General features: G+C 39.4%; 2 non-coding genes and 1 pseudogene across 2 annotated transcripts; 2 read left to right on the forward strand and 1 right to left on the reverse strand.

Annotated features, from left to right (window-relative positions):
* Positions 1 to 12,648: 12,648 nt before the first annotated feature.
* Positions 12,649 to 15,503, reverse strand: LOC122229578 (annotated as a pseudogene).
* A 296-nt stretch (positions 15,504 to 15,799) lies between these two features.
* Positions 15,800 to 15,905, forward strand: TRNAL-CAA. The gene is made up of 2 exons: positions 15,800 to 15,837; positions 15,860 to 15,905. It is a non-coding gene; the product is annotated as a tRNA-Leu (tRNA).
* A 266-nt stretch (positions 15,906 to 16,171) lies between these two features.
* On the forward strand, positions 16,172 to 16,243 carry TRNAE-CUC. Its single transcript has one exon. It is a non-coding gene; the product is annotated as a tRNA-Glu (tRNA).
* The last annotated feature ends 6,809 nt before the right edge of the window (positions 16,244 to 23,052 follow it).

A 23,052-nucleotide genomic window follows, 5' to 3' on the forward strand; every position in this document is an offset into this window, starting at 1 on the left:
TGAACTTCCTAAGTCCATGATGAACTTATGTAACTAGGCTTAGGGATCCAGGTGGAGGAGACTGTATTTATCCTCATGACTTTTATTTTTCCTGGACTCTAGTTGGCACCCTCACCTCTTTCCTATCTCTTGCCTTGGGAAAAGCCAAATCTAATATTTCTGTGCCTTCTGAGCTCTCAATATCTTCTGTCCAAATAGAAAAACCAACTTCCACTCCCTTTCTACAACAAGGGAAGAACGAAATTGCTACATCTTGGATGAACCCACTGCTGATATCCTGAAGATTGATCTGAAGTGGAGAAGGACCACTCTGAAGGCAGTTTATGCCCTAAATTTCAGAAGACCCACATGCACCATTAGCCTTGCTCAGGGCCAATATTTGCACAAGTCCTTCCCCTTGGTCTCCACCTTTCCTTGTGGTAATCAGTGGGTTGTGCCTGTGCCCTGTGGCCAATCATACCCAAGTGTGGCCCTAGCCTTCTGTGATGTCAATGGGCAGGGCACAAGGATATACAGGAGGTGCGTGGCTGCAGTTTTGTGGTTGGTGAAGCCACCCATGCTGGGTGTGGAGACCTTGGCTCCAGATCCAGGAGGGCTAGGGACATGAAGGTGAAGGCAGGCAGCTGGCAGCCAGGAGACTCACTGTCTCCTGACAGTGATGCTGTAATGTTACAGCATCAGGGATGCTTGCTGGCATTGAGGCGGGATGCAGCAGGACTCAGGACACCTGTCATGGAGCGACATTGTATTCCAGTTGCTGAAGCAACATTTATCCAAAGATGCCACGTTCTGCTACACATGGCACTGGAGGACCTCTGCTACCATTTCCCCTGGGAAGTAACCTGCTCAGGCAGGAATGCACTGACTCCAGGTCTGGGTCCTTGAGCTACGCTTAGTGTCCTTGTGTTCCAGTTCCAGGTGTGTGGCTAGCAGTGTTGCCAGGTGAACTGGAGAGTCCCAGGAACTGCAGCTCCCACCCAGCCAGACCTGAAGGAGTCAGGGAAGGTTCTGGTCTTGTCAGGAGAGGGAAGTCAATAGACAGCTGATATGTAACACAAGTGAGAAAAGTTTATTAAAGCAAAAAGTACACTCTGGAGATATGAGAGCCAGAGGGAGGGCAGGAAGGTGCTGGTGTGAGCTGCACACCCTGGGGGTGGGTTTCTATCTTTGACAGTTGTTAACTAGGGGGAGGAATATTTATTACTTGGGGCAGGAAGCAGGGTTTCCTTTTTCTTCTTAATTTGATCAGGAGGTTCCTGTCATGGCATCTGCCATCATGTGCCTATCTAGTTTGATCTGGCTTCTTGTGGAGTGTGGCCAGGACAGGGCTCTGACCTTCCCAATAGCTGGCCATGATTTCCTCATTGCTAACCTCCAGGTATCCTGTTAGAACCCAACTAACTTCCTCCTGTAACAGTGAGTTGCCCTCCTTCATCCTGCACTTAGTCTGGAGGCATGGGTCCTGTGGGGAGGGCCTCCCTGATGTGGTGTGGAATGCTTGCAGAAAGGCTGTAGCAGAGATCCCTGCACCTGGACCTTGGGAATGTTGCAGATAGTTTTTCCAGAGTAAATGCCTAAGAAAGCAGGAAATATTCCATAGGCAGGTAAGTCACCAGTGCAGGAAAAGTTCCAAGCAGGCAGGAGAACCCTCTACTACTCCTGCTGCCTCACTCCCTGTTGAAGACAGAAATAAAGGGAAAGTCTGAGTTCCTCTCAATAGGACCTGGCTTCTTGTATGCTGTTTTGTGGGGTGGAGATCTTCATTGGGTGGGAGTGATGAGTGAGAAGAGCTCAAAAATGGGGTTCCTTACATAGAGGAAGTGCTCTGTTTCTTCCCCTCTCCAGTCCCTCTACCCCTACCCCAGTTCAGTATTTCTACTCTTATTCATTTCCATCCCCTGTAACAGAACTTTGCACTGTTGCTCCTCTGTGCTTTCAAATAAAGAGATTAGGTGAAGAACCCAGAAGGGCAAGTAGAGGTTGCTGATAAAACACTGGTCACCTAAGCCAGACTTACTAGGGGAAAAAAAGCCTGTGAGATGAGGGCTAAAGGGTAAAGAAGAGCCCTCCCCTCAAACCCACACACGCTACATTTTCTCCTGCCACATCCTGGATCAGCTAGGACTCAATATAGAATTCTCCACTGCTTTCCTCTCATTGTACTCCACTTCCTGTGTTTATCCTTTCTCTCTCTCATCTCTGTTCTGTCTCATTCCTGTTGTATTCTCTACCTACAGTTATTTCTTCTGTTTTACTTCTAACCACCCTGTTTACTTTCTGACCCTCATCATATATTCTTGCCCTCTTACTTTTATCTTTTCCCTCTTTTCTTGCCTCTTTCTTTCATCTTTCTTACTCTGTATCTGGAAAGATTTACATTTAGGCCAAAAATGGGTCCAACTAGTCCTCTACTTCCATCTTCCAGCATGAGGCTTCTAATACAGAAGAATTTGTGAACTAATTGCATTCTGAAGACCTAATTGCATTCTTGTTGCATTCCCTCCATGATCTATTCAGTCCACTCATCAGACCATATTTGCATAGTTCCCAAAATGAACCCTTTATCCTTGCTTCTACCGAGAGGACCCAGTGTATCTTGCTTTCCCTGAACTGTCCACTCAACTAGTGAGAACCAGTTGCCCCTTTCACCAGTGAGAACTGGGAAATATGGTTGAAATTACTTCTTTGGAAATTTTAATTTTACTCTCTGGAGGAGCACCTGAAATATCTTGTGGCTGTATTTCCCATTTGGAACCCTGAGCAGAGATTACAGTCTGCTGGATTACTGGTTGGGCTTCATGCCCCACTGTGGGAGGCATTTTAGAGGCTACTGTAAGACTCGTTTTCTAACCTGACCATCTAGACTTCTTGAGTACCCACTCCCTGCCAACACCATATATTGGGGCCTAGGAGATAGCAGATATCCTCCGGGATCTCCAAGTCCTCCACTAGCTGAGGAGTTGGGCCTTGCTGACCTATGAAAGCTCAATATTGTGAATTTCTTGTCTTGAGAGATGGAAGAATGGAGGAGGGGGAAGGTGAAAGAGAAGAGGAACAACAAGGAAGTTTGGGGGAAGGAGCCCAAGGCACCAAGGAGACATAGGGCAAAAGGTCCAGGAGCAGGGAGAAAAGATCCCTTCTAAATCCAAATCAGATGACCCTATCCAAACTCCATTATTGTTCCATCCTCCACCCCACAACTGTTAACCCTGCCCTGGCCTAGCCCTAACTCCTTCTCAGCTTACTACCACTTCTTGCCCTACCTATCCTATCCCCTCAACTCAACTCCCTACAACAAGGTAAAAAAACCTCATATGGCAAGTCCAAGGACATTGTTATCTCATACATGTGCAATTACTTCCAGGAGGTGAAATAGAGCAAGAAGGCAGCCCATCAGTGCTACAGCCAGATCCAGGGGTAGAGTCTATAAAGGATTTAAATACAAAAATCAAGTAAATCAGTATGCTTTTTATTACCACCATACCTTGTCAATCATAAACAATGTCAGTGAAGAAACACTTCTCCCAGATAAAATATTTTGGTAGTCTAAGTTCTAAACATTGTAGAATTATAGTTGAATTAGTCTGTCAAGATCTTTATGCTTCAACTGGCAATTTTTTATTATTTATCCTTTCATAAACACTCTACATGGAAGTTAATTTGGAGAACTCCCATTACCGTGTTGGTTCTGGACATAGGTCCACTCAACTACACATGCTCACTTCCAAAGTAGCTTCCCAACAGTTTGGTTTAATGTGAGTTCACTTTGGGCACAGTGTCTCCTTGGCCTAAGGTACCACATATACTTGTGTTAAATAGTGTATTTGAAATAAACCATAGCACAGTGACTATAAAATGGAAAATCAACTTGAGTTAATCAATCTGTCATTTTACATAGCTACTTGCATCGAAGCTAACACAGTAAAACAACGTGTGAACTTCACAGTGTAACATATTTGTTTGGTAACCACAGATTTTTGTTTATGCATGAAATATTTTACTGAATTTGAACTTTTTTTTAAGTGGAAAAATCTAGAATAAATTAATCTAGAAAATAAAGCACTTAAGTTGTATAATTTTTAGTCAAATGTAATCTTCTTTAAAGCCTTCTCTGGTCCTGCCCAGGCAATTCTAAAAGCTGTGTCTGTTTGTTACCTGGAAACATTTCAGCATCTCTCACAGACTGCTATAGATTTTCCAGCATCTTGCTCTTGAACACCCCCTGTCTTTCCCATTGATTTCTTCTGGTCCACAGTGGACCCCACTGGGATTCCAGTCTGTCACCTTGTCACTGACCAACTCCGCCTCTGTCCTCCCATTGTTCCTTACCCAGCTTCCAGTCCAAGTTCCACCATCAGCGTCACTTTCCTAGCATACACCCTTATGTCCTTGCTCCCTCTTCCTGAGTCTCAATCACTTGGAAAGGAGCTTTTGCTAGTGTCCCTATTGTACTGAGATGAAAATCTGAGGCCAGCACTTTTCTGGGCACAATGACTTCTCCCTTCCTCATGCCTCCACACCAGCTATGTCCATCTTTTCTATCACCAGTTTTATCTCAACTTCAGGAGTTCTTAACCTGGGATTCCAGTGGATAGAATTTAGGGGCCCATTAATTTGGCTGGGAAACAATTTATGTCTTTATTTCCACTAACCTCTAGCTGGAATTGAGCATCCCCTTCCATTAACAATGGAGACAGCAAACCACACTAGTATTAACAAGACCTACAGTCACTAATAAAAATCATAAGCATTTTCATATCATATTACATTTGAATATATTTCATAATGTCATTTACACTTGTCACTAGTTCAAAATGGTACTGTATCTTGTTATTTACTGTGTTAATAAATAAGAACACACATTACTACATCACAAATTAATTTTAGTTTTGATAACAAAATTTCAAAATAGCATCCTTTGTAATTCTATGTATTTGTCATATGCATTTAAAAATATCATCAGTGAACTTAATGTATTAAAAGGCATGCATGACAAAACCCACAGCTGACAGCATAGTCAATGGAGAAAGACTGAAAGTTGTCCCTCTGCACTATTGTTATTCAATATTGTATGAAGAAGTTGTAGCCAAAGCAATTAGGTAAGAAAAAGAAATAGAAAGCATCCAAATTGGAAGGGAAGGAGTAACATTTTCTCTAGTTTCAAATGACATAATCATCCTATATGTAATAAAATCCCAAAGAATCCACCAAAAAACTACTAGAGCTAATCAGTAAGCTTAGCTCTAGTATATGATATGCTGAGTATATGATCAAAACACAAAATTCAATTGTGTTTCTATATTTCAGCAATTCCATTTACAACAGAAAATAATTCAAGTTACAATAGCCCCGAAAGAATAAAATAAAATTTAGCCAAGAAGGTGAAAGACTTGTACATTGAAAACTATAAAGCATGACTGAAATAAATTAAAGACCTAAATAAATGGAAAGATATCCCATGTTCATAACTGAAACATTATTGTTAAGAGTCAGTACTACCCAAAGTAATGCACAGATGTACAGATTCAGTGTAATCTTTACAAAATTCCATTTTTTTTTTCAGAAATAGAAAAGCCAATACTTAAATGCATCTGGAACTAAAAGTGCCCTTATATAACCAAAACAATCTTGAAGAAAAATAACAAAGTTGGAGGATTCATATATCCTGATTTCAAAACTTACTACAAAGCTACAAAGCCCTCAAAACAATGCATTACTGGCATAAAGATAGAAATATAGATCACTGTACAATTGAGAGTCCACTAACAAACCCAGGTATCCATCATCAACTGATGTTGAACAATGTGGAAAGAATAGTCTCTTTGACAAATGCTGTTCGGATATTACTGGATATCCACATGCAAAGAATGAAGTTGGACCCCTACCTCATACCACATATTAATGTTAACTCAAAATGGATCAACGACCTAAGATAAGAACTAAAGTCATAAAGTTACTAGGAACAAATGGAAGTAAATTTTCATGACCTTGGATTTAGCAATGGATTCTTAAATATGATACCAAAAATATGAACAACAAAAGAAAAATATACACGTTACACTTAATCAAGGACATTATGAAGAAAGTGAACGGTCAATCTCCAGAATGGGAAAAAATATTTGCAAGTCATGTAGCTAATAAAGGTCTAGTATCCAGAATATATTAAGAACTCTTACAGCTCAATAATGAAAAGATCAACAGCCCAATTAAAAAAAAAATAACAAAGGAATAGACATTTCTCCAAAGAAGATGTATAAATGGACACCACGCAAATGAAAAAAAATATTAGTCTTTAGGGAAATGCAAATTAAAACCATAATGAAGCAGGACTTCACACCCACCAAGGTGGCTATAATAAAAAAAAAAAAAAGGAAAATAGGAGAGATTGGAACCCCCATACATTTCTGGTGGGAATGTAGAATGGTTCAGTCATTGAGGAAAATAGATTGCTGCTTCCCCAAAAACTAAACAGAATTACCAACGACCCAGAAATTCTCTTCCTAGGTATATACTCCAAAGAATTGAAAACAGATACTTGAGCACATGTACACTCATATTCATAGGAGTATTATTCACAATAACTAAAGTTACCTAAATATCCATCAATTGACAAGCTGTGCTATATCTATACAGTTGACCCTTGAACAACATGGATTTGAACTATGCAAGTCCACTAATATGTGGATTTTTAAAAATATTTTATTTTTATTTGTTTATTTTTATTTATTTATTTATTTTAATTTTAGAGAGAAAGAGTGAGCAGTGGCAGGGGGAAAAGGTGAGAGAGAGAGAGAGACATAGAGAGAGAATCTTTTTTTTTTTAAGTTTATTTATTTTGAGAAAGATAGAGATTCCCAAGAGGGGGAATCTTGAGCAGGATCCACATTCAGCATAGAGGCTGATGAGGGGCTCAATCCCATGACCCTGGGATCATGACCTGAGCAGAAATCAAGAGTAAGATGCTCAACTGACTGAACAACCCAGGCACCCCATGTGGATTTCATATGGTACAGTACTGTAAATATATTTTCTTTTCCTTCTGATGTTCTTAATAACATCTGTTTCTCTAAATTACCTTATTGTAAGGATACAGTATATAATACATATAACATAAAAATATGTTAATTGATTATGTTATCATTAAGGCTTTTGGAGCCACCTGGGTGGCTCAGTTTGTTAAGCATCTGACTGTTGGTTTTGGCACAGGTCATGATCTCATGGTTAGTGAGTTCAAGCCCGGCATCAGGCTCTACACTGACAGTGTGGAGCCCGCTTGGGATTTCTCTCTTCTTCTCTCTCTCTGCCTTTCCCCCGCTTGAACTTTCTGTCTCTTAAAAATTAAACGAGTAAACGTTAAAAAAAATTTTTTTAAGTAAGGCTTTCCATCAATGGTAGGATATTAATAGTTAAGTTTTCAGGAAGTCAAAAGCTATACAGGGATTTTCAAATGTGCATGAAGTCGCTGTCCATAACCCCTACCAACATTATTCAATGTCAATTATGGCCAACTGTATTATTTGGCCATAAAAAGAAATAAATACTGATACATGTTACATTATGGATACACACTTAGTGTGCGTTAAGTGAAAGAAGCCACACACAGAAAAAAATCATATATGGTAGGACTTCATTTTTTTAGGTTTATTTATTTATTTTGAGAGAGAGAACACATGCATACACATGAACTGGGGAGAGGCAGAGAGAGAAGGAGACAGAGAATCCCAAGCAGGCTCCCCACCGACAGCACAGAGCCCAATGCAAGGCTTGAACTCATGAACTGCAAAATCATGACCTAAGCCGAAATCAAGAGTTGGACACTTAACTAACTGAGCCACCTAGGCACTCCTATGTGACTTCATTTATATGAAATATTCATCTTAACTCCATTCTGATTTGCAAATATTGAACCAGACTTGAAGCCCAGGAATAAATCCCACTTAATTGTGGTGGATGATTCTTTTAATGTACTGTTGGATTCCATTTGCTACTATTTTGTTGAGAATTTTTGCATCCATGTTCATCAGGGATATTGGTCTGTAGTCTTCTTTTTTAGTGTTGTCTTTATCTGGTTTTGGTATCAGGGTAATGCTGGCCTCATAGGATGAATTTGGAAGTTTTCCTTCCTTTTCTATTTTTTGGAACAGTTTGAGAAGAATAGATATTAACTTTTCTTTCAATGATTGGTAGAATTTGCCTGTGAAGTTATCTGGCCCTGTACCTTTGTTGGGAGATTTTGATAACTGACTCAATTTATTTGCTTGTTATAGAACAGTTCAAATTTTCCATTTCTTCCTGTTTCAGTTTTGGTAGTATATATGTTTCTAGGAATTAATCCATTTGTTTTAGGTTGTCCAATTTGTTTCCATGTAGTTGTTGATAATATTCTCTTATAATTGTTTGTATTTCTTTTTTTTTAATGTTGTCTAAAATTTTTTTTAAGTGTATTTATTTATTTTGAGAGAGAGAGAGAGAGCATGAGGCAGCAGGAGAGAGAGGATCCCAAGCAGGCTCCAACATTGTCAGTGTGGAGCCCAACATGGAGCTTGATCCTACGAACTGTGAGATCATGATCTGAGTCGAAATCAAGAGTCAGGAGCCTAACCAATCAAGTCACCCAGGAGGCCCTAATTCTTTGTATTTCTACGGTGTTGTCTGTTATTTCTCCTCTCTCATTTGTGATTTGAGTTCTTTATCTTTATTTCTCAATAGGTCTGGCTAGATGTTTATTGATTTTATTGATTTTATCAAAGAACCAACTCCTGGTTTCATTGGTCTGTTCTATTTTTTTTCCTATATCATTTGTGCTATAATATTTATTATTTCCTCCATTCTGCTTGTTTTAGGTTTTGTTTGTTATCCTTTTTCTAGCTCCTTTAGGTGTAAGGTTAGGTTGTTTACTTGAGATTTTTCTTGCTTCTTGAGGTAGGCCTGTATTGTTATATACTTCTTCTTAGAACCTCTTTTGCTGCATCTCAAAGGATTTGGACCTTTGTGTTTTCATTTTCATTTATTTTCTTGTGCTTATTTTTTCTCTTTGATTTCCTGTTTGACTCATTCATTGTTTAGTAGCACGTTATTTAACCTCTATATATTTGTAGTCCTCCCATATTTTTTTCCTTGTGATTTCTAGTTTCATAACATTGTGGTCATAAAAGATGCATCATATGAATTTACTCTTTTTGAATTGTTGAGGCTTTTTTTGTGTGCTAATTTGTGATCTATTCTCTGCACTCACTTGAAAAGAATGTGTATTCTGCTCTTTTAGGATGAAATGTTCCTGTATTTATGGTGGGGGACAGGGAAGGAAAATGGCGCCTGCCATCTTCCTTGTTTTCAGAGATGTCCCCTAACATACTCCAAAGTCAGTACGAACAGATCTGTCTCCTGTTGCCCCCAGGCATTGTGTGAACTACCTTTTTTATGTTGCCTTACATACAGACTGTGTCCCTTTAAGGGCAGCAACCCAGCTATCACTCAAGATCCCAGCTTGCCCAGTACTGATTCAGTGGATTTTTAAAGCTCCAGGCTCCAAGTCTCACTGGTTTTACAAACTCACATATATCAACCCCTCTGGCTTTTAAAGCCAAATATTGTGGAGATTAGTCTTCTTCATATGAGCTCCCTGGTGCAAGGGCCTATTTCTCTGTTTACTCCATGTGTTCAACTCCCTCCCTCCTGGGAGCAGCCTCCCTCCACCTTTCTGACTTCCCTAACTTGTCACATGCAACTTCTTCTCTCTATGTGGAGGTTTTCTGTCAGTCTCTGGTTTATTGACTTGGATGTGGATGATATCTAGTTGTAAATGTGGGATGGGGTGAGCTCAGGGTCCTCCTACTCTGCCATCTTCCCAAGCTCCCAATTTGTAACTCTTTATTTTAAAACATATATAATCCTGCCCCAAATGTTCTTTCCCTAGAAGACTCTCTTCTTTTTGAAGATTATGTACCCTGAGCAGCTGTCCTAATTTGAGTTCAAATAAAATCCTCTTCCTTTTTAAAGAAATTCTACAAGGTTTGTTTCATTTTGTATTGAAAAACTCAACAAATCCTGTTACTGTCACCTTCAAAATGTATCCAGAATTCAATTCTCACTACTTGGCTTGCTGCCATACAGTTTAGTCAAAGGGGCTTGCAGTAGCCCCTCAACTGCTCTCTCTGCTTCACTCTTGCACTCTAAAGTCTACTCCCCATACAATAGCCAGGACATCCTTGTAAAGCAGCCAATATCTTACCACAACTTAGCTCAAAATTGTCCTCTTCACTCAGGGTCATTCCACAAGTTGGCATCAGTCCCTGTCACTCAGTTCCACCCATACTGTTTTTTTTGCTTTCCTTGCTGGTCTTTGTATTTGCTCTTCCCTCTCCCTGAAACCCTCTACCCCCACATATTTTATCTGGTCGCTCACCAACTCTCTTCAAACTTCTGCTCAAAAGGCACATCCTGAGAGAGTCCTTCCTCATCACCTGCATCTCTCTCTACCTTTCTTTCTCTGCTTTATTTTTTGTCACAGTACTTATCCCTCCCAACATATAATAATTTTGTTTATTCTAGGTCTTTCTCTACTGGAATGTAAGTTTCTTAAGAACAGATACTTTGTTTTCTTCTTAGATGCTTCTCCAGTCTTGCCCTCCAGGGTCTTAGGTAGAGCAGGGCTTTATCCGGGCATGGCAGTGGGAATGAAGGCAGATCACGCATGTTGAGGAACAGGCAGCTAGCTCACTGGGGCATATGGGAGACTATCGGGTAGAGCCAAGCTGGCCAAAAGTTCATGAAGGCCAAGTAGGTCACCAGATGAGTTGGATATTATCATCAGCATTACGGAAAACACCAATCCCTGTCTTCCAATGCTCATGTCCTCCCTTCAGATGGGGGTTCAATGTAATAGGAAATGATTACCAAAGTTGGAAATAGACAACAGAGATTACCAGTGACAAAGACTTCCCTTGACTAAACTTTAGTTAGGCTCCTCTTGTCACTGGCCTGACCCCATGAACTCAGGAAATTTTTAGTAGAAACTTCTGTTTAACTGTCAATCTTCCTTTTTTTTTTTTTTTTTTTTTTTTTTTTTTTTAAACTGTTAATCTTCCTTTAAGAAAATAAACTCCTAGGGGTGCCTGGGTGGCTCAGGTCATGATCTCACGGCTTATGAGTTTGAGCCCTGCATAGGGCTCTGTGCTGACAGCTCAGAGCCTTGAGCCTGCTTCAGATTCTGTGTTTCCTCCTTTCCTTCTCCACTCATGCTCTCTCACTCTCTCTCAAGAATAAATAAACATTAAAAAAATAATTTAAAAAATGGAAACTAAACTCCTAGAAGCTTCTGTCTAGCTGTTGGTTTTGCCATTTGGAAACAAATTAATAGACTGCTGGAATAGGAAAACAAACATTTGAGGGAGAGCCTGGCCAGATGAATCAGAAAGTGCCAGAGGTGACCAATTGTTACTTCAGCCTCATTATAATGTTAAAATCCCCTTATGAATATGCATATGATATAAATAAAATCTCCTTATGAATATTCATCCCAAGCCCTAAAGGAGCCCTAAAGTTTCCCTTATTTGGGGGAGATACAGCTTTGGAAATTATTCTCTGATCTCCTTATTTGTACAAATACAGATGACCTTGTGAGGCAACTCCACCTGGTGGTGGTCTGTTCTATAACTCACTGAGAAGCAGGCCCACTTTTGTTCAGTAACCCTCTTTTCAACTAAGCCTCCACCATGGGCTCCCATGTCCATCCTTGCAGAGTATAATTTTTTTTTTTTTAAGCAAAGTGGGTATTTTGTATATTTGTACTTAAACCTATAAACCAACCAGCCAAACTGGTACTATTATCATGATACATTAAAATGCAAAATATCTTTCACAAATACTAGAATAATGAACAAATTAAGAGTTGTAGTAAAACAGCACAAGGGGCAGAGGAAATCATTGAAGCCATATTACAGCTTAACCCTTCACTGTAACAACTGAGGTTATTAAAAATAAAGCCTCTCAATCTCAGAAAATACAAATAATCCTTTATCACACAGCTCTGCATTTCTAGTTTCTATTCTTTAAATTTTTTTTAATGTTTATTTATTTTTGACAGAGAGAGACAGAGCATGAGCAGGGGAGGGGCAGAGAGAGAGGGAGACACAGAATCCAAGGCAGGCTCCAGGCTCTGAGCTGTCGGCACAGAGCCTGACACAGGGCTTGAACTCACAGATCACAAGATCATGACCTGAGCCGAAGTCAGACACACAACCAACTGAACCACCCAGGCATCCCAACTATTTTCTATTCTTGAGGTTAGATTCTAGAGCCTAATATACCCAAACTAGTATTATATCTAGGTATCTACAGACAGAAACATCTTTTATCATGTCTGTAGCAGCCAATGCTACTGAAATCTTTTTAATTAGAGTCCAATCATACCTCCTCAATTGACACAATAAACATAAAGGAAAACAGAATATCAAGGCAGAGTTATAGGACTCTAAAAGACAAGTCCTAGGAAAAGTAATGCAGCCACTGCCCAAAGTGAGAATGAATAATATACTCATCGTCACACATTTTCAGGATGTATGTTCACAGAGTAATTTGGGAATAAATCCATTATTTCCTGGATACTAGAATGCTTAGCAGTTTGCTTTTTTACACTTTTTTTCCCCATTAGAAAGAATTTTGCTGGAAATGGATCTGGGGCTGCAGGGATTCCTCTTCACAGTTGTGGAGCCGATGGTTATTCCAGGTTCCAGGTTGTTCCTAGTTGTTCTGACTGTTCCAGGAATGGTTGCTCCAAGATTGGCTGTTCCAGGTCTGGTTTCTCCATTTTGGAAGATTTCCAAAAGTGTTCATCAGGTATCCCCAGTGATAGGAATAGAAGCCTGTATATTCTGTAGTTGCTGAGCTGTTCTGAGTCACACTGTTGCTATTCTTTGGACAGTTGTTTTTCTGCCATCTCATACATTTCATACTCTGGTTCTGGAACCAGGTCTTAAACTGCTTATAGCTAAGTTTCAGAATGTTGGCAAGTTCTTGCATCTGCTGGAGACTGAGGTATTTCTGTCTCTGAAATCTATCATTGAGTACATATAGCTGGGTCTGAGAGAACACTGTTTTGATCTTCTGTTTCTTGCCCTGGACCGTATCTTCCTTCTTCATTGTCCTCTCCTCTATGGAAGCAGGTAGTAGTTTTAGTCTGGGACTGGTGAAAGAGTTGGGGCTGTCCTGAATAAGCATATCCATGGAGGAAGGAAGATGAGAGATAGTCTCCATGTGAGGTGTCTCAACAGATGACATTTGCAAGGATGAATTAATTTTCTTCAGGTCCATAAATCTCGGGGGTTGGAGAAGAGTCCCTAGAATTGGTGCTTTGGGACAAGATGGGCATTGGGGCTGAGCTGGATCCACACTCCTGTTGCAAGGCCATTGTAATGCAAAAGGTAGCTGCCTGGTAGTCCAGACTGGGTGGGGAACAGGAAAACTGGAGCCACAAAACCTTAGTTTGTCCACAGCTGAAGATTCTAATTTTAATAATCTTGTTAGGTCATTTTATCAAGAATCCCACACCCTGGTATCTGATCACCCTCCATATCTAATCAAGTTCCTCATCCCCCCATCCTCCAGGTGATATCTCATGATTGGCCTGCCTTCAGCAGACATCCTGTTAGGTCAGTATAGTAAGAACCTCTGTACTCTTGTCTCTTCTCAATCATTTTCCATCCACTGACTCTCATTCTACTCCTTGACTCAAATCCTTGCTTGTCCTTGCTGTATTTAGAATTGAGCCCAGTTCTATATGAAGTTTCATATCCTCTACTGTAATAGTTCCTGAAAAAAATCTATTTTGACTGCTTTACTGTCCAACTCTTGTACTTTTAGATGCTAGGTGTACTCACAGTGGAGTGCTTAGCATTGGTTAGCAGACCTTTGGGGGAATAATTGATTCCATGGGCACCTTTGATTGACTTGGCTATTTTATAAATCTGCAGGTGAAAACTGATAGCAATGCAAATGGTTTCTGTCTGAGATCAAGGCCAGAGATTCCTGTTTATATCAATACAAATAAAATTTGTCAAGAGATACCTCTGATTTCTCTCTAGTAAAAAAAAAAAAAAAAAAAAAAAAAATTACCCCAAAATAAAAATCATGTCTTTAAACATCACAGTTTATTACCTATCCTTAGGATATTAACCTGCCTGCCATCTGTTAGCAGTCTTTTCTCAACATTCCTTTGGTTGACTGATTATTTTTAAAACTCTTCAAAATCTCCTTTGAATTGGTTATAACATCATTTGCAGTTCCTCATTAATGAACTGAATAAAATTTGGACAGTGTGTGCAGTGTGTGCAGTCAGTTTTCCAGGGCAGGGCTTTTCCGTGTTTGTTTATTGCTATGTTTTCAGCGGACCCTCAAAAAAGACTCAGTCAATGAATGGATGAGTGAATGGTATATAGTCTGGAGCAGAGGAGTTGGGCCTTCCCTTTGGTTGCTAAAACACATTAGCTGTCTTTGCACTGTTTTGTTAATTGCCCACCTACATTCTTTTTCTACTAGGTCTTACTTGAACTTCCCTGTTTGTCTCTTCATTGTCCACTTTTAGCAAGATTCCTGCTAAATAAGTTTAGCCAGAATCTCCCATCCTTGATATTGATTATCCTGGATATCTAATTCGGTTCCTCATCCTCTACTATCCCCAATGTGAGATCTTATCATTCTGGCCTTCCTTCAACGAGAATCTTGTCAGGCCATTTCAGATAGAATTCCCCCCTTAACCTTGATGATATTTTCTCCTACTAATTTTCTATCCACTGATCCCCACCTGGTTCCTTAGCTATAAAATTTCACTTTTCTTTGTTGTAGTCTGAATTGAGTCCCATCTCTCTCCCACCCACTGCAAGACCCCATGGCAGCAGTACCTGCCCCTATCATGATAATGGCCCTTAAGGTCTTCTTGGGGTTCCTGGGTGGCTCAGTTGGTTAAGCATCTGAGTTCAGCTCAGATCATGATCCTGTAGTTGGTGAGTTGGGAGCTCTGCGTCGGGCTCTGTGCTTACAACTCAGAGACTGGAGACTCTTCAGATTCTGTGTCTCTCTCTGCCCCTCCCTCGTTTGCACTCTGTCTCTATCTCTCTCAAACGTAAATAAACATTAAAAAAAAAAAAGTCTTCCTTACAGTACTTTAACTATATATATATATATATATATATATATATATATATTTTTTTTTTTTTTTTTTTTTCTTTAATAGAATGATCTTTTTCTTTAACACTGTTTCTCCTTTATCTCTAACCATGGCTGTGCGACTTGGCGGAGGAGGAGGAGTGATCTTGAAGGATGGGTTTGGCAGGGACAATAGGGCAGAAATACCTAATAATAAAAACAACAGCATCAGCAATCACTTGCCACTTACTCTTTGGCAAGTATATTTCCACGTGCTTTCCATGTATTAACTAGCAAGAGTTTCACCAACGAAGGCCAGGGATGAGTGGCAGGTCGCCGTGGTGGGCAGCAGCCTGGCTCATGCTCTTTGCCTTTGCTACTAGTTTCCTGCCTTTGCTGAGTAGGACGCCTGCGCAGTGGTCACGAACCCCTCTAGTTTTCTAGTGAGATTGCATTTGCCCCTGGTTCGACTGGTTCGATTCCCTGCCGGGGAGATGGAAGTTAGACATTCCCAGGTGCAAAACAGACCAGGCATTGTTCAGAATTCCAGGCAAGCGGCAGGCGGGAAGATTGTCTGCAGCCTGGGTGTTGGGGGGCGGGGCAGCGCCGCAGGCCCAGACAGGAAGTGGACTCTACATGGGCAATAATCTCTCCGGGTGTCAGGATGGCCGAGTGGTCTAAGGCGCCAGACTCAAGGTGTTCACCTGCCCTGCGGGCGTTCTGGTCTCTGAATAGAGGCGTGGGTTCGAATCCCACTTCTGACACATGCGTTTTGTTTCCTTCCTTAAAGGACCCCAACACCTTCCCAGTGACTGCTGGAGGTTTCTTTTCTGAGAAAGCAGTAGTACTCTGACTCTCACATCGCCGCTATCCTCCTCCGGTTTTCCGGATCTGCGGTGGCGGAAGGGCTGCTATTAGGCGAGGGAAAAAGTTTAATCGCTTGAAAAGTATCCAATCATACTCATGCTCCCAACTTACGTCATACATAACATATTTAGTATAGCCCATTGCAAAGGCGGCTGCTAGGTGTTCCCTGGTGGTCTAGTGGTTAGGATTCGGCGCTCTCACCGCCGCGGCCCGGGTTCGATTCCCGGTCAGGGAAAGTTATTTTTTTCTTTCCACTTCAAAACTTCGCTGTATACCAGGCGACTCTTTTGGCCAAAAGTCATTATGAGAAGTGAAAGTTACTACGGTTAATGAGCGAAGACTGTGTCTGGCATTGTTCTCCTATACTTAGAGATGCAGGTAGCAATAAATGACACTGCCATATTCCTGGGGTTAAAAAGTCCCTCTAGCTGTCCAAAAGGCCTTTAGAACAGTACATGTAACATAGAGTAGCTGTTCAGGAGGCTCTTAGCTCCTCACAACAACTCAGGCAATTGTTGCTATGGAAGGAATTCTGGTAATTCTCTCCTGTTCCAACGTCTTTTAATTTTGAAAATATGGTGTATAATTAAAATAATGAGACAACAAACACCGGTGTTCTATCTAAATACATTGATTAATATTTTGCCGCATTCTTTTTTTCTCTATTGCATCCCCAGCCTTCCGACCATGTGAAAGTTGTAGACATCATTAGGCTATTCAAAGTCACACCTAAGAAAGTCAATATTAACATATCATCATATGCCAGTTCACATTCAAATTTACCCCAGTTGTCCCCAAAATATCTTTTATAGCTTCTTTTTAAAAGTTTTATTCTAGAAATTTTCATTGCCCAATTTTCTATTGTAATGCCTGTGGAAAAATATATTTTAATAATAAAAACATTTATGGGAACCTAGGTGGCTCAGTCGGTTAAGTGTCTGACTTTGGCTCAGGTCATGATCTCTCCATCAGTGGTTTTGAACCCCGTGTGGGGCTCTGTGCTGATAGCTCCAAGCCTAGAGCCTGCTTCAGGTTCTGTGTCTCCCTCTCTCTGCCCCTCCCAGCTTGTACTCTGTCTCTCTTTCAAAAATGAATAAACATTAAATTTTTTTTTAAACGTTTAAATCACATTTAAAGTCTATCTTCTTAAAGTCTGTATAATATTCTGAGCCTCCATGCCTAATTTATTGTTTATAAAAGTTTTCATTTCTCCTTGGGCATCTGTCTAGACCTCCAGGCCAGGGCTGCACTAGGATACTTCTATTTCCCTGTTATTTAGAACCTGGCTTCCCAGACAGCCCCAAACCTTGGACGAATAATTTTACCTTTGCTTTACTGTGCTCTAGTAGTTGCTCTTTTTTTGTTGTGTTGTGTTGTGTTGTGTTGTGTTGTGTTGTGTTGTGTTGTGTTTTGTCTTGTCTTGTTTTGTTTTTGTTTTTGTTTTTGCTTTTGTTCTTGTTTTGTAATTTAGCCCAGTATGGAACAAGGCACAGTAAATGATGGCTAGGTTAGTGGTCACGTTGAAGGCAAGTTGTTTACCCTCTCTAAACATTAGTTTTCTAATGGTAAAACCGGTCAAAGGATGAAGATGAAAGAGAATGAAATTCTATCTAACCTGCGAGTTTCATTTTAAAACTTTTCCTCATCTTCAAAAGGAAATGGAAGGGATCCAAACATATCTAAGAAAAAAGGAAAAAGAAAGTGGAAAGGACATACATCTAAATGTAAATTTTATGATTTTTTAAAATAATTTTCTGTAAGAGGTAAGATTATGAAAATCCTTAATTTTCTTTGTTGTAATTTTATGCATATACTAATTTTTCTTTTTTAAAAAAAATATTAATGTTTATTCATTTTTGAGAGAGAGAGAGAGAGTCGGAGCACAAGTGGGACAGAGGCAGAGAGACAGGTAGACCCAGAACCCGAAGCAGGCTTCAGGCTCCGAGCTGTTAGCATAGAACCCGACACGGGGCTCAAACCCATGAATTGTGAAACCATGACCTGAGCCGATGTCAGAGGCCCAAATGACTGAGCCACCCAGGTGCCCCAATATGCTAATTTTTGTACCAAGGGTATATAAAATTTATTAGTAGATGAACACACTTTATTTGAGAAACTGCTCACATTTTACACAGAAATCAGCTCAAAATGAGTCACAGGTTTATTTATTTATTTATTTATTTATTTATTTATTTGAATCACAGACTTAAATATTACATATAAAACTATAATATAACATACTACATATAATATAATACATATAAAACTTTATAGCTGGAGAACATCCTCAGGACTTAGAGTTTAGTGAAGAGTTCTTAGCAATGACAGCAAAAGTGTAATCTATAAAAGAAAGCATCATTTTTTAAAATGTTTATTTATTTTTGAAAGGAAGAGAGGCAGAGCATGGGTGGGGAGGGGCAGAGAGAGAGAGGGAGACCAAGAATCCGAAGCAGGCTCCAAGCTCTGCACTGTAAACACAAAGCCCTACACAGGGCTCAGGCTAACGAACGGTGAGATCCTGACATGAGCTGAAGTTTGATGCTTAACGGTCTGAGCCACCCAGGTTCCCCAAGAAAACATCATTAAATCAGACCTTGTCAAAATTAAAAATTCATTCTTCAGAAGACCTTGTTAAGAGGATAAGATACAGACTGAAAAAATATTTGCAAGCCACGTATCTTTGAAATTTTTTTTTGTATTTACCCATGTAGTTACCTTTATTTCTTTGTACATATTCAAGCGACCATAAAGCGTCCTTTCATTTCATCAAAAGGAATTTTATTAGCACTTTTGTAGGGAAGATCTACAAGCATTAAAAGTCCTCAGGATGTGTGTGTATGGAAATAAGTTGTTTTTTTTTTTTTTTTTTTTATTTTGAAGATTAGTTTGCCAGCTGTAGTATTCTTGGGTGAAAAATCTTTTTTAGGCACTTTGCATACATTATCTCACTGCACTTGACTATCATTTCTGATGAGAAATCTGCTATTATTGTAAGTGATAATCATATATTAGTTGCATATATTAGTTGCTTCTCTTTTGCAGCTTTCTGTAGTCTCTGTTTTTGGCTTATCACGGTTTGATTATAATGTGTCTAACTGTGAGTGTCTGTACTTTTTCCTGTTTACAGATCATTGATTTTTTCTGATGTGTAGATTCATGTCATTCACCAGTTTGGAAAGTGTTCATACATTAGTTTTTCAAATGTTGTTGCTGTTCTTTCCTCATTCTTGTAACCGTCTGAACTCCCATTCATTATGTTTAATATGCTTAATTGGTTGGTGTTCTGCTTTCTGAGATTATTTATTTCTCTCTTTTCTGTTTGAGAATTTATAATTGATTGTTTTCTCTTCAGTTTTACTGGTTCTTTCTTTTGCCTGCTCAAATCTGTTGATGAAACACCCTAGTAAATTTAAACTCCATAAATTCTACTTAATTTCATTTTAAAAATTTCAATACATTGATATCTATTTGATGATGCTTCATTATTTGGATTTACTTTAGTTGTGTGTCTACCTATGACTTCCTTAAGGTATTTGAGCATATGTTTTGAACTTTATTTATTTAAATTCAAGTTAGTCAATATACAGTGTAAACTGGCTTTAAGAGTATAACCCAGTGATTCATCACCTACACACAACCCCTAGTGCCCATCCCAATAAATGCCCTCCCCAATGCCCAAACCCACACAGCCCATCCCCCCACCCATCTCCCCTCCAGCAACCCCCAACCCTTTCTCAGTATTCAAGAGTGTCTTATGGTTTGCTCCTTCTCTGTTGTTATCTTATTTTTCCTTCCCTTCCCATATGTTCATCTGTTTTATTTCTTAAATTCCACATATGAGTGAAATCATGTGATATTTGTCTTTCTCTGGTTGACTTATTTCACTTAGTGTAATACACTCTAGTTCCATCCACATTGTTGCAAATGGCAAGATTTCATTTTCTTTAATCTCTGAGTAACATTCCATTATAGATACACGCATACACATACTACAACTTTATTCATTCATTGGTTGATGAACATTGGGCTTTTTACATAATTTGGCTATTGTTGATAGCACTGCTATAAACACTAGGGGGCATGTGCCCCCCCCCCCCCCCCCAAATCAGCATTTTTGTATCCTTTGGATAAATACCTAGTAGCACAATTGCTGGCTTGGGATGAGGTTTTTTTTGGAGTGGTGGGGGTCTGGAGCCAACAACCAAGAAAGAATTCTTGACATATCTTTGGCGCAAAAAAAGGTGATTTTATTAAAGAACGAGGACAGGACCTATGGGCAGGAAGAGTTGCCCCAGGACCATGAGGAATGACTAGTTATATATTTGGGAGTTGGGGGAGATAAAGTCCAAGGAAAATTTCCAAAGGAGCTTTTACATGCTAAAGACTCACAGGATACTGGAGGCCCAGCCATTCTCAAGATAAGGTTTTTCCTTCTAGCAAAGCATTAACGTTAAGACAGTAGGTGGTTTCTACAGAAATGTTATACTCTGCCAGCCTCAAGTATTTGTCAATGGGCTGCAGATCATAAGGAAATTTTTTATCTGCCATTTCCTTCTGCCTTTGTTTCCCACATCAGGTTGTAGGGCAGTTCTATTTTTTTAAATTTGTTTTAGTGTTCATTTTTGAGAGACAGAGAGAGAAAACGAGTGGGGGAGAGGCAGAGAGAGAGGGAGACAAAGAATCCAAAGTAAGCTCCCGGCTCTGAGATGTCAGCACAGAGCCCCAAGCAGGGCTCAAACCCTCAAACTGTGAGATCATGATCTGAGCTGAAGTCAGATGCTCAACTGACTGAGCCACCCAGGTGCCCCTATTTTTAATTTTTTGAGGAACCTCCATACTGTTTTCCAGAGTGGCTGCACCAGTTTGCATTCCCACCAGCAGCGCAAAAGCGTTCCTCTTTCTCTGCATCCTCGCCAACATCTGTTTGTTTACTGAATTGTTAATTTTAGCCCATCTGATAGGTGTGAGGTGGTATCTCATTGTGGTTTTGGTTTGTATTTCCCTGATGATGAGTAATGTTGAGCATCTTCTCATGTGTCTCTTAGTCATCTGAATGTCTTTGGAAAAGTATCTATGTGCCCATTTCTTCACTGTATTATTTGTTTTATGGGCATTGAGTTTGATAAGTTCTTTATAAATTTTTGATAGTAACCCCTTATCAGATATGTCATTTGCAAATATCTTCTCCCTTTCCATTGGTTGCCTTTTAGTTTTGTTGATTGTTTCCATCACTGTGCAGAAGCTCTTTATATTGATGAGTTCCCAAAAGTTCATTTTTGCTTTTGTTTCCCTTGCCTCTGAAGATATGTCTAGTAAGCAGTTTCTGTGGCCCAGGGCAAAGAGGTTGCTGCCTATTTTCTCCTGTAGGATTTTGATGGTTTCCTGTCTTACGTTAGGTCTTTCATCTATTTTGAATTATTTTTGTGTATTGTGTAAGAAAGTGGTCCATTTTCATCCTTTTCCATGTCTCTGTCCAGTCTTTCCAGCACCATCTGCTGAAGAGTCTGCCTTTTTTCCATTGGATATTTTTTCTTGCTTTGTCAAAGATTTGTTGACCATACATTTGTGGGTTCATTTATGGGTTCTCTATTCTGTTCCATTGATCTGTGTGCCTGTTTTTATGCCAGTAACATACTGATTACAGCTTTGTAATACAGGTTGAAGTCTGGAATTGTGATGCCTCCGTTTTGGTTTTCTTTTTCAACATTACTTTGGCTATCCAGGGTCTTTTCTAGTTCTATACAAATTTTAGAATTTTTTTTTTGTTGTTGTTCTAGCACTATGAAGAATGTTGGTGTTATTTTGATAAGGATTGTATTGAATGTGTAGATTGCTTTGGGTAGTAGCGACATTCTAATAATATTTGTTCTTCTGATCCAAGAGCATGGGATGTTTTTCCATTTCTTTGTGTCTTCAATTTTTTTCTTAAGCTTTCTATAGTTTTCAGCGTCCAGATCTTTTACCTGAATGGTTATGTTCATTCCTACTTACCTTATGGTTTTTGATTCAATTGTAAATGGGATAGATTCCCTGACTTCTCTTTCTGGTGCTTCATTATTGGTATATAGAAATGCAACCAATTTCTGTATGTGGATTTTATATCCTGAATTTTTGCTGAATTTATGTATCAGTTCTTGCAGGTTTTTTTGGTCAAGTCTTTTGGGTTTTCCACATAGAGTATCATGTCATCTAAGAAGAGTGAATGTTTGACTTCTTTGCCTATTTGTATGCCTTTTCTTTCTTTTTGTTGTCTGATTGTTGAGGCTGGGACTTGCAGTACAATGTTGAACAACAGTGGTGAGCGTGGACATCCCTGTCATGTTCCTGACCTTAGGGGGAAAGCTCTCAGTTTTTCCCCACTGAGGATGATAGTCACTTTGGGTCTTTCAGATATGGCCTTTATAATGTTGAGGTATGTTCCTTCTCTCCCTACTTTGAAGGTTTTTATTAAGAATGGATGCTGTATTTTGTCAAATGCTTTTCTGCATCTATTGAGAGCATCATATGGTTCTTATCTCTTTTTTTTTTAATTGATGAGGTGGATCCCATTGATTGATTTGCAAATATTGAACCAGCTCTGCAGTCCAGGAATGTATCCCACTTGATCATGGTGAATAATTCTTTAATGTACTGATGAATTGATTTGTTAGTATATTGTTGAGAATTTTTACATCCAAGATTTATCAAGGATATTGGCCTGTAATTCTCCTTTTTAGTGTGGTCTTTGTCTGTTTTTGGGATCCAAGTAATGCTGGCTTCATACCTGAGTTTGGAAGATTTCCTTCCATTTCTATTTTTTGAAACAGTTTGAGAAGAATAAGTATTAACTCTTCTTTAAATGTCTGGTAGAATTCCAATGGGAAGCCAAGGGGCCCAAGACTCTTGCTTGTTCAGAGATTTTTGATTACTGATTCAATATCTTTGCAGGTTATGGGTCTCTTCAAATTTTCAGTTTCTTCTTGTTTCAGTTTTGGTAGTTTGTATGTTTCTAGGAATTTGTTCATTTCTTCCAGATTTCCCAGTTTGTTTGCATATAATTTTCCA

Source organism: Panthera leo, chromosome A1 (assembly GCF_018350215.1).
Source record: "Panthera leo isolate Ple1 chromosome A1, P.leo_Ple1_pat1.1, whole genome shotgun sequence".
NCBI classification, from domain to species: domain Eukaryota; kingdom Metazoa; phylum Chordata; class Mammalia; order Carnivora; family Felidae; genus Panthera; species Panthera leo.